We start from the raw sequence: 13,296 nt of genomic DNA, 5'->3' as shown, positions 1-13,296 counted from the left end.
CCCTCAGCTATTCAAAAGCACACCACGTCCAGGCAGTTTTGAGCTTAATGCATTACTATTACAAAGTCTCTGGAGGTGTTAAGGGAATAGATCTTTGCAATAAGTAGAAGAGAAAATATCTTATTATAGGGGAACTTGGAGGGGCAAAGAAATGTAAAGATGCATATTAATAGACTTTTTATTTTAACCTTCAATTTATACTGAGTAATTGAGGATATCCACTTTTCAAGAAATGCTTAATATAAGTGTCACACAGGAGCTGATCCAGTTCCTAAAAGGCAAACGGAGTAGAACATTAAAGATCTTTAAATATTATTTGACTTTGTTCTGCTACGGGATTTTAAGCTAGTGGGTCTTTCATACTAGCGAAAGGACTTTTGACCCTCATGAATTAATGAATAATAGATAAAATATGAAATGAGAAGGAAGTAATAAAGATCACATCTGGCTAGAGAGACCACGTAACTTGTATTTTGAGAGGCATTCCCAGTTGAGGGTCCTCACATTTCAAGTCCATTTCGAATAAGGAACTTTTATAATTTGCTAAACTGATGTTCAAGATATTCATGCAAAGGATCATAAATTGTTACAGAAAATCATCATTTGCTGCTTATGAATTTATTATTTTAATATATGGACCATATACTATCTGTATATGATTTCGGTTGGTGGCTACCGACCTCAGGTTTTGTGTTCTAAATACTTCACCTACAGCCTGTAAAAAAATAAAATGTTTTCTTTCAGGTTAAGAAAACTGTAACTGTATAATTCTTGTGGCTTACATTAAAGTTCTTATGACTTAAGCATTAGAGAATGTATTAACATAGAAAATGGAAGACTGAAGAAACAGAACAGGTTCCTATATTGTTCACTTCTGTGTCTTTCCATTACTTTATTTTAAAGCTGTATTTTACAGAAAGATTCTCTTAATTTGTATTCTTACTTTTTTAAAGTATCACTGATATTTTGACATATTTTTCTCTGATATTCATGCAGTATCTTAACTGTAGATTCATTCACATTTTGCCAAGGATTTTCCTTGAGCTTTCAGTACATTTGTCAAAGAAAAATCCTGATAGCCTTGCGATACGGAACTATTTATTCTCCAAGAAATATATCAAATAGATTATCTTGTAGATGATAGTTGTGATAGTTAGCTTGTACAGGTTTCCCTCTTGCTAGAAAAACAGCTTTGCCTGTGTCTAGTTACTGATTTCCTAATATCCTTTATCTTGGATGATTTGCAGCAACTCTGCAGAAAGTTTTTGTGGAGCTTTTTGCTGGTAGGGTATGAGTAAGTGATTTCAGTTTAAGGTATTGTTTTTGCAGACAGGAGTAGATCTAAAGGGGGACCCGGGCAGAGCTTCATGCCATTTTACTTTAAGCACTTACAAATGACTCAAAGCATAAGCCTAGTTCCCCATAATGGTTGGAGAAAGTGCTGTACTTCTGAAGGGCAACTGAGATCTTGTGGAGGCTGAATAAAACTCTAAAGGTACTTGTTCTTCTTGGCTAACTGCAGTGGGAAATTAATAAGATTCTTCAAGCTGAGGTGTCACAGGCTATGTCTCCATTATTAGCAGGGCAGTGGGAGTGGATCTACTAAGTAAAATAATTGGTGTGAGGACCAAGTGCCTAAGTTATACTCCTTTGGGGAATTTTCATTTGTACTTGTTCTAGTCTGGTCCCATGGACTAAATGCTGCTTAGGGGCTGGAACACATTAAGCATTCTCCTGAATTGCATTTTCCTGTATAGTTTCATCTGGGAGGAGTCTAGTTTTGGCACTCCAAGACTGTTAAACTCAGAAAGTGAGGGAAACTGAGAAATTCACTTTCCACCATATGTTTCTAAAATGAAGGTATTATGAAGCCAGGCTACTGGGGAAAATTAAGGCCTACTGTACAAATAACACTATAACTCATGTAGCTGGGCAGCGGATCTAACTCTTTCTGTTTCTTCCTAAAATGATACTGACTATATTAATCACCCAAGGGTCTTTCCTTATGAGTGATTTTGCTGTATTTTGGGATTATAATTGAGTCTGACTCAAGCAATCACTCTTCCCCCAGTATTGCTGTCATCACATACACGAAACTTGACCAAGAAGAACTTTCTGACAGCCTTGTTCTATCTTTGTATAAGATCTGTTGAGGGGGATGTTACTGAAATGGCTAAGCAACCAGGAAAGAAACTAGAAGAAAGAGAAATTAAGGCAACAGAGAAACAGAGAATCACTTTACGCTAAGAACATGCAGCTACCCCCGCTATTCTCTTTCCTAGTACATATTTTCACAACTGAATGACTAACAATTCTTTGCCAGTACTTATCTGTTGAATCTCTAGGCTATCTGAAAAATAATTAGATGCCCATAGCTTCCTGTAATACGTGACTGAGCAACAACAATGTAACCTTACTCCAAGATGCACCATTCAGAGCAGATCTTCTATGCACAAATATCATGACTAAGGTAGGAATTCTAAGGTTAGGTAGTTCTTGCAAATACTGTTCAGGTGCTCAGGAGAAATGGCACAATGTAGACACCTACAAGGCAGATATCTTCATCCAAGCTAGTCACACTAGTCCTTTTAGATGATACTGAGGGACTGAGTCTTTCTCATATTAACGTAGATATATAGGCTAGATCACTCAAGTCTTGCAAGTATTTCTATCTCTCCATTGACAATAAAGGGGTGATTAACTCAAATAGAGATATACATTGAAGATACCCAAAGCTGGGCAGAAAAATATCAACCATAAATTTAGAAAGTACTGTGATGCTCAGGTCCTCATAGAAGCCTATCCCTATTAGTCTTTTTATAAGACTTTCTTGAAAAAAATTGTATCTATTATAAGTATATGCATCTATATGTGTATATCCTTGATTAAGGATAAACGGGCATGCACAGGTGTATATTTGCCTCCATATGTGTGTGAGCTTGATGACTGGAGATAAAGAATGAATAACACAGAGAGGAACTTTTCGAGAGAGCTTTCTAGAAAAACACAAAATACTTTAAGAAAAGGTATATAATTTCTTCTGAAGAAAAAAAAGGTATTTGAAGAAGAGCCACGAAGCAGCTTTGTCAATACTTATATGAAATACGCAGTAATTGGATTTCTCTACCATTCAACATTCACAGAATCACAGAATCACAGAGTGGTTGAGGTTGGAAGGGACCTCTGGAGATCATCTAGACCAACCCCCCTGTTCAGGCAGGGTCCTCTAGAGCACATTGCCCAGGAACGTGTCCAGGTGGGTTTTGACTATCTCCAGGGAGACTCCACTACCTCTCTGGGCAACCTGTGCCAGGACTCCGTCACCCTCACAGGAAAGAAGTTTTTCCTCAGGTTCAGATGGAACCTCCTGTGGTTCAGTTTGTGCCCGTTGCCTCTGGTCCTGTTGCTGGGCACCACGGAGAAGAGGCTGGCCCCATCCTTTCCACACCCTCCCTTCAGATACGTGTACATATTGATGAGATCACCTCTCAGTCTCCTCTTCTCCAGACTGAACAGGCCCAGCTCTCGCAGCCTTTCTTCATAGGAGAGATGCTCCAGTCCCCTTATCATCTTTGTAGCCCTCCGCTGGACTCTCTCCAGTAGCACCATGTCTCTTTTGTATTTGGGGAGGCCCAGAACTGGACCCAGTACTCCAGGTGAGGCCTCACCAGGGCTGAGGAGAGCCTTCTTGGCCACAAGGGCACATTGCTGGCTCATGCTTGACTTGTCCACCAGCACTCCCAGGTCCTTCTCTGCAGAGCTGCTCTCCAGCAGGTCAACCCCCAGCCTGTCCTGGTGCATGGGGTTATTCCTCCTCAGGTGCAGGACCCTGCACTTGCCTTTGTGGAATTTCAGGAGGTTCCTCTCCGCCCACCTCTCCAGCCTGTCCAGGTCCCTCTGAAGGGCAGCACAGCCCTCTGGTGTGTCAGCCACTCCCCCCAGTTTTGGATCATCAGCCAACTTGCTGAGGGTGCACTCTGTCCCTTCCTCCAGGTCATGGATGAACATATTGAACAAGACCAGACCCAGGACTGACCCCTGGGGGACACTGGCCTCCAACTAGACTCTGCCCCACTGACCACAACCCTCTGAGCTCGGCCACCCAGACAGTTCTCAAGCCACCTCACCTACCACTCATCTAGCCCACACTTCCAGAGTTTACCTACGAGAATGTGATGGGAGACAGTGTCCAAAGCCTTGCTGAAGTCCAGGGAGACAACATCCACTGCCCTCCCCTCATCTACCCAGCCAGTCATTCCATCACAGAAGGCTATCAAGTTGGTCAAGCAGGATTTCCCTTTGGTGAATCCGTGCTGACTACTCCCGATCACCTTCTTGTCCTCCACATGCTCAGTGATGGCATCCAGGAGGAGCTGTTCCACCACCTTTCCAGGGATGGAGGTGAGACTGGCAGGCCTGTAGTTCCCTGGCTCCTCCTTCTTGCCCTTTTGGAAGCCTGGAGTGACACTGGCTTTCTCCCAGGCCTCAGGCACCTCTCCTGATCTCCAGGACCTTTCCAAGATGATGGAGAGTGGCCTAGCGATAACATCCACCAGCTCCCTCAGCACTCGTGGGTGCATCCCATCAAGGCCCTTGTGGACTTGTGAGTGTCAAGTTTGCCTAAATGATCTCTAACCCGATCCTCCTCGACCAAGGGAGAGTCTTCCTTTCTCTAGACTTTCTCTCTTGTCCCCAGGGTCTGGAATTCCTGAGGACTGGCCTTAGCAGGGAAGACGGAAGCAAAGAAGGCATTCAGCAACTCTGCCTTCTCTATATCCTTTGTTATCAGGGCACTCACCCCATTCAGCAGTGGACCAACATTTCCTCTAGTCTTCCTTTTGCTGTTGATGTGTTTGAAGAACCCCTTCTTGTTGTCCTTGACATCCCTTGCCAGATTTAATTCCAAATGGGCCTTAGCCTTCCTTGTCGCATCCCTGCACACTCTGACAGTGTCCCTGTATTCCTCCCAAGTGGCCTGTCCCCTTTGCCACATTCTGTACACTTCCTTCTTCTGTTGGAGTTTTGCCAGCAGTTCCTTGCTCATCCATGCAGGTCTCCTGCCCGCTTTGCTGGACTTCTTCCTCAGAGGGACGCACTGATCTTGAGCTTGGAGGAGGTGATACTTGAATATTAACCATCTATATAGATATATAGATGTAGATCCTTGTCAGAAGTTGGCATGATCATTCAAGAAGTGAGGTACTTGGCTTTTATACCTTCTTCAGAAAGAGGATTCTCGTATTTCTGCTATCCCAAACAGGTATGTGAATCTCCACCAGCTGCAACATTTAGGATATATTCTACTTTTTGTCCAGTATATTTTGACTGCAATATGTACAAACAAAAGAGGAAGAATTATCAGTTGTGTTTCTCATGTGAGCTTCCTTACTATCTGTCTGCAGAGTCATTGCTCATGTTTTTTTTCTGAGTCTTTCATCCTTTGCTACATAGCAACCTGAATTCACTAGGAATGCTAAAGGATGATAAAATGGCTTTTAAACACCCACCTACCACAATGAATCAAACATTTATAACAGGAGACTGGAAAGACAAAATAAAAGTAGAACAATGAAAAGGTTACAACAATGTCATTGCTAGATTTAATGTTTAAAGGTAGATAACAGTCAGACTCAACAGTGTCAAAAAACAGCCAATATGAGTGGTGTACATGGCACTGCTTCTTTGCTTCCCTAGCTTCTCAATAGCTTCACCCCTACATTTCTTCATCTATGCCCCCTCATTAACAGAGGTGCACCACCAAAGGGCCAAAGATGTGAGAGGACCATCAGGTCACCTCATCAGCAGAGAGTGCACGCAACTTAAACGATGTGTAAGTTGGGCCTGGTTCATTCCAGCACCTTTATTTTCTGTTTCCCTTATTACATTTTATAAAAATTAGCAAGCAATAGAAATGTGCTCTATTAAAGAAACAAGTTATTCTGGTACTTCATTGTGTCTTGTCTTTGTCTTTTACTGAAATAGAAAGCTCATCTTTTCGAAAATTTCAGCTGTTATGGGAGCAGCTGCAGAAGGGCCACCTTTTCCTTTATAAGTGTGCTATGGTTTGTCTAAGGCTTTTCCCTGTTTTTCTGCCCCATTTTGTCACTTTCATGAAAAAATAAAATAACTAGTTCAGTTCTGAAAGTGCTGAATGTTACCATTTGAAATCTGATTGCATTCAATCTGGCCTATGTTACAGCAATAGGTAAATAGAAGATATTAGGTAGAATATAATTACATATTACATTTCAAAATTTGAAAATTAAGAAAGTAGCTTGATTGAACAAACTGGTGAAACAGTATATATCATATAGAATATACATTCATTCCAAAGCTAACTGCTAACTAGGATAATTTATATAATCATTATCATATGCCTCTTCTTTCTGGATTTTTTTCTCTTTGACATTTTTGCATTATGAAATCATTAGGTTTTGTATTTTAATCTACTTTTTCCATTTAAATTAGCAAGCACTTCCTCATTATGGTTATGAGTGTGTATGGCTTTTGGCACTAATGTATCTACGAAAACGTATTGTTTATCAATCATTCCAAATCCTCAGTTTTACCATTTAAAATTTAAACTTCTGAATTCTAACTTCTAACTCTAAAGCTGGAATAGCATTGTTCCTTTTTTTTTTTTCAGCAAAACTATGCTGATTTATAGGGATTAGGGAGTTTACTCTTTTATTTTTTTTTTTCAATTGTGCCTTTCTTTCTGGTTTAGGTTTAAGTTGAGTAAGATAAAACATGCTCCTAAAGTAAGAAATATATATTTCCTATTCCTGCCCTAGAATATCTCTCTTTCATTTCCAGTGTGAATATGTATGGTATGTTCTTTAATGCAACATGTATGAATGATGATGTTGGTACTGCGTTCACTGGTAGTGTTCAGAGTACTATTTTCCTGAAGTAATCATTTGATATCATTCAAAAAGAGGTGCCGATAAACTATGCATCACAAGTCACAAAAAACAGATAATATCTAGCAAAACTTCTTAACTTTCCCATATTCCTTTTGCTTTCCTGCGTTTTTGCTGTTCCTCTCTTCCTTTTCACTATTTCTGACATGAAAGTTTCCCTTCTGCTCCCCATCAATTGATATTGCCCCTTGTTATCTCTAGCTCCAATTTGTTATCTCATGTCCCCCTTTCTTATCATTAAATGCTGTCCTCTTTCTCTTCTGCAGCCCCTTCTGCATGCTGGCCTGCACACTCATCCCTTCCCTACCCTTCTGCCAGCCACCTGGCCTCCAAAGTTTTAAACAATAGAAACCAGAGAGAGGAGGCAGGGATACTCTTCTGAGCTTCTCTCATACAAAAGGCCACAGCCACTTCAGACACTAATCACAATAAATCAGTAATAACAGTCTATGATTGCGCTTGACATACTGTGCTACTTGAATATGTCAGAAAAAGGTACCAGGGAAGTGAATGCCAGAAGTCCCATCAATTTTAATAGGATTTAATCCTAGCACACTGATCTATAGTTCAGAATTGAAGGTGATGCCCAGCTGTGTCTGCGTTGGTCTGGCATATCAGTTAAACCGCAAAGGAAAGTAAAACAGAATGCAGGGACATCAAAATACATTGCTTGCTTATCACTTTAAAGTCCTGAAGCAAAGACATCTGACAAATGGCACCATTCCCTGAAATGTCGTGCAGTCCCATGAAATAAAAAAATAATAATAATCCCTCACACTGCATCAAGTTCATTAAATTGTATATTTGCTTAAGAAAGATCTAGAGACATGACAGCTCACAAACACATATTTGATATAAGCTAGTAAATAAATAAACTGCTTATTAGTAGGTGCCCTTCATTTTCTTTTCTCTAACAGAGGTGTTAAAAGCTAAAGCAAGTATATGTAACGTTTCAATATTCGAGGAAGGTAAAGGATATCTGTTTTCTTTCATTTAAAATGATTTTATTCCTTTTTTTAAAAAGAAAAGATTATGCTCAACATTTGATTTAGCATAAAGCATTAACTTCTAATCTGATAAGGTACTTAAAAGAAAAAGTTTGTTAAAACATCTCATAAACCAGGTATATAAATGAATTTCAGAACAATTAATGAAGTATACATAATGTAATGTTTTTTTCTCAGAATTTCTAGAAGAACACTAAAAATGAAGTGACCCGTGACATGGAATAAGGGCATTTAGGGCATCAGTAGTATAAATACTTGGCCTTGGTGGACTGTTGATTAGTTTAATGTTACGCTTCTGCTTTGTAAAGACAGAAAAGCCCTAAGGCATTTTCTGATCTGTATAATGATATGCTTCTGACTCTAACTTCTTACTGTTACTGAAGAAAACTCTGGCAGCAGAATCACATTTAAATTATTTTTTTGGGGAGGGCAAACTATGGCAGCAGATCCACATTTAAATTATATTTTTTAGGGAGGGCACTATTTCTGAAGAAGAAATTAGTAGAGAACACAACAAACATAAGAAAAAAAGCTGCTTATAGTCAAAAGGAATAAGATCACTCAAGTAAAGCTGTATATACAAAGGGTCTGTTCCAGATTTTTGTTTTTTTTTTTTTTTTCCAATCAAGGTAGCAATGTGGCTACCTTTACTCAAATTTAGTAATACTCTCTGACACAAATTATTCCATTTGTTTCCACAGAGTGGCATTCATAGTCTAATCACACCCAGAAAATTCCTAAATACGTGATTTGGTTTAGGCACATACTTTATGAGTGCAATATGAATAAATATTTTCCTAACCGTTATTGAATTTAGATGTATGTCAAAATGCTTTGTTGAACTAGGAACTAATGTGTTACTCCATAGGAGAAAATAAGATTCAATTCAAGTTTAAGTCTCCTCAGAATGTCTTCAGTGGTCAGATGATAGGTGTATACACGAGTTCAGTGTTGAGGTTCCAAATCCAGGTAATAGATAGCAGCAGCTCAATTTACTTGCCTCAACATGGGCCTCTCATGCTATTTGAGATGTCAGTAGATGTACCTAAGACATCTACATCACTTTGGCAGATATGCTTCTGGACCAGCCATAGATCAATGCCTTTTTGGAATGGCAATTAGGAGTCAAACAGGACCCCAGACATCACAGATGATATTAAACACCAATCTCTAGGCAACTGATTTCAATGCCGAGTGTCAAACTGGGCAAGGTGACTTCTTCTGAACCCTTTAAAATTTAGAAATGAAGCATATAGCTCCAAATATATCCCTTTCTTAATCCCACTCAGGATTAAAGCATAGAGGTTTAATCCACTCTTTCTTTTCATTGTCGGATTTAAACTTACAGCAGGGAAAGGAATTTAGCATTCATTAACATCTCGTCAGTTCAGTTAGAAGGAAAACAAACATGATGATGATGCTGTCGTTTAGTATTTTTCCCCTGTTAGTAAATACAAATGTGTCTTTTTAAAATTTGCAATGCCTAAAGCATTTAGATCAACATTAGGGACATGTTTTGGCAAAATTACTTAATGCAAATTCAAAATGAAAGTTAGGAAACACAGAGGCAGAAAATGTCGATAGAACTTGCTCATGAAGAGTATTAGAAAAAGATTATTGAAATTAGAGAATGTGCAACAGAAGGAAAATTATGACATGATAGATGAGCTGTCCAAATTTTCTGAATACAGTTTTTAGTTTTTGTCCTACAATGCTGTAGGATACATTTTTTTCTAGTGCTTATGCTTGACAAAGTGATTTAGATTTACTGGCTGAGATCCTCCACTGAACTGTAACTTGGGACACCAGGGCAAAGCTCCGTAATGCCTGCATATGCAGCCGTGGAAAGAGCACTCGAGAGAGGTCTTCCAGTAGCACAGAGATGACATAAAGGGTGTTCAGGGCAGAAGGTGTGTTAATATGCATTTTCTCTTCACTCACCTTGCCAGTTTCTGAGTGCTACATTGATCCCACTTCCTAAGTGAACAGAAACCATTATGCCAGTGTTTGATTATCTAAAATAATCAAAAATAAATCTTATATTAACTTGACAGTTAGGAAAATACTTCTCTGTGCAAACTCTAGCCTGAGTTTATATATGGCTAGCATAACCACTAGTTAATGCCCTCTCCCCAGTCACTGCTCCTGCTCAGGGATGCTAGCTTCAGACTTGTGCGACTGGCTTTGGAGTTCCACTCAGAAGGGGTATCATCATCTGAGCAAGTAATGATAGCTAAAAAGGACATGCAATGGGGGCAGCTTCGACGTAGAAAAGAGATTTAATTCATGACTATGAAGAGATGCATATTGCCTTGAATATCCATATCCTGCTCAGTTTGACATCACAGGTTTGAGGTTGGCAGAAGCCCATACAGGGGTAATCTCCTGATGTAGATGTCAGCGACACAAAATAGTCAATGAACTAAGAATGACCAGAATGGTGAAGGTATACAAGGAATCTGTTATCTGTTTAAGTAGAAGCAGAAGAAAAACAAGAATAAAATGAGAAGAATATACTCCCTTGGGAAAGGAGAGCTAAAGGAAAGTTTTCACTAGAAGACAACCATTCTGATGGGAATCGAGAGGATGGGTTCATGTATTGACATAAAAGAGTGCAATAGATGATAATTGGAATGGCTTCAGAAAAGGAAAAAACCTGACTAACTGAATAACTTATAGATTTTTGGCAGCTTGTAAGTAAGAGTGATATTAATTTACATGGAGTTACAGACATACTATCAGCCATTTCTGCATGACTGGTTTAAGACAAAAGCTGAATCTGATATCTCAAAGGTAAAAGTTATAGGATAAAAATACTATATAAGGAGTAAGGAAGTAAGTAAAAGGCGGAAGACAGTCATGAAATTCGACATGTAAAACTATGGGGAAAATATTAATAAAATCTCTCAGAAATGATGGAATAAGATTTTGCGACATAAGGAATGTTATTCAAGCTTGATCCCAAACTTCAGAGCTATGGATAAAGACAATGTAAAATAATCTTTCTAAATTGTCACTTCGGGAGTGAAAACACAATTAGTGAGATGGTGTTGAAGCACAGAATTTTTACTTTCAATGGACCAGCAACTCTGGTATTTCTTTCTATTTGACATTAGATAATATAAGACTGGAATCTAATTAGAAAGAAAAGCATACGTCAGCCAAACAGAATTTCATCCACATTGATAAAATTGTTTGAGAAATAGGAGATGTTAATTTTTGTATTAAAAACAATGAATTGAACTTGCCTATTGTTCATTAAAAAATAAAGGCGATACGGAGGGATCGTCGCTAATAGGTAAAACTTTTAGTTATTTATGAACAAAATTATTATGAGTCTAATCAAGATGTTTAGCAGCAGCATTCCCTTGTCTAGTGCTATTTGGGGTACCTTACCATATCTTCTATGGCATACAGTCGCTGGCCCAGAAGCCACAGGTCTTAAATCTTGCATTTTATCTCCCAACGTCTTTAAATATCTCAGGTATACCAGTGTGGAACAGTGGCACTAGACACCTCTCTTAAAGCAACTGAATCAACCGCTGAATGTTTTCTGTACCAATTAATGATAGAAAAGCATAGGAAACCAAGAAAATTAGGGCTGACATGCATAATCATTACCAAGATAAAACACTTTAATTGCTTCAGAAAGTGGAAAACTGACCTTTTCACAAAGGTTAAGTGTCACGGCATAAAAGCCTCTATCATAGCATAGAGCGCTATTGTAAGTCAGCGTTTTAATTAACTGACTGATACACACTTCCAGTTTATTTACCCCTTCTCAACAGCCAACTCATCTTTCATCTTCTGTGTGCAATCACAAGCCATATGAAATGTTATTAAAACACTTAGTCATAATTGATAAAGAGGCTTTTTTCCAGAGTGCTTAAATGACTTTCAGTGGGACTTGCTTTCTTAAGCATTTTTTAACCAAAAAATTTGGGATTTTGGAAAGCCCAGCATACAAACTCAAGACATCCATGATTTGTTATAGAAGATACTGCTTAATTCTGTGGATTCACCTGAGAAATTACTGCATGGAAAAAACTTCAGTACATACATAAGGAATGCAATGCAAAAGAAGGGCCAGGAAGGAGGAAACAACCTGACAGACTTGCACAAAACGAAAGAGCCACAGTATATACAGAATTATACTATTATTTTGCATTATCCCTATTCCCTTACATTCCAGGAAAAGGGAAAAACTGCCTCCCTCATACTTATTCCAGAAGTGTAACCCTCTTTTGCCCTTTGCACGGATGTCCCTTCTCTGTCAAATGTGATCCATAGCATTTCTTGATTAGCTGAGAGTAAAAAAAACAAACTTTCCAATCTTTCTTCAGCTACTCTAAAATCATTTTTCCCCAATATTCCTGAAAGTAAATTTGATATTGCTTTCCCAGGTGATTCTCATTTTAAAGAGCAATAAGATGGACTCATAACTAAAGAAGTTTGTCTGTATGACTTGTTCTGAGCAGTATTTTTCTTTTAGGCAAAACTGAGGTCCTATTCCAAACAACCTACTGTCTAATTACAATGTCCTCCATAAGAGATTCTTTTATTCTTGTCAGTACAGTTTTATTAAAAGGGAACCTACAGTCTTCAGCAGAAAAGAAACCTTATCTGAACTCTGCCTTCATCACCTAATCAAAGCAGATTTATAGAAAATTTTGCATGTCTAAGGGCCTGAGTATTTTGTTGAAAAGACAGTATTGCAAAGGAATGACATTTACATCATGAAGGACAGAATGTTATTGGATTTATAAGCTGCCAGGCATCATAAAAGAAATTGCTGGTTGAAGCTATGTACTGTTTGCCATATGATGTCACACTGGATATAATATAACAGGATCTGGCATATCAGTCATATAATTAAAGGATAATATTAGTCCTGTGCCTTTTTAACTAAGCAATAATTCAGTTCCAGGTAGATAAATAATGAGACTGAAGAGATAGTAGCTTATCCCCTGAGGTTACTGCAAGCAAAAATAGTCCATGACAGTCTCTTCTTCTCTTACTCTGTGATCGTGCATCAAAAGTTGGTTTGATAATTGATATTTGCACCCACTCCTGAGTTTGAATTATGTGTTCAGAACTTGCCTTTTAATTACGTGTAATTAAAATAATAATTTCATTAAACTTTGAAACATTAATTTTAGAAGAATCTGTGTTTAGAATGTCACTTAAGAGATGGCATTTCAGTCTCTATCCATTAAGGAAGTCCAGTTATAAAGAAATGATCTGATTTTCTATCTGTGTTTCACATCTCCAAGCCAATAGGCTTCTCAAGCTTTTCTGAAAGCCACAGTGATCTTGAAATAAGTCACACTAGCCCTGTGATGCTTCTCACAGGAACTTCCTCACTT

The sequence above is a fragment of the Struthio camelus genome, chromosome 1 (genome assembly GCF_040807025.1).
Source record: "Struthio camelus isolate bStrCam1 chromosome 1, bStrCam1.hap1, whole genome shotgun sequence".
Taxonomy (NCBI): Eukaryota; Metazoa; Chordata; class Aves; order Struthioniformes; family Struthionidae; genus Struthio; species Struthio camelus.
The sequence above is the reverse complement of the archived record's forward strand: the minus strand, read 5'-3'. Positions refer to the sequence as shown.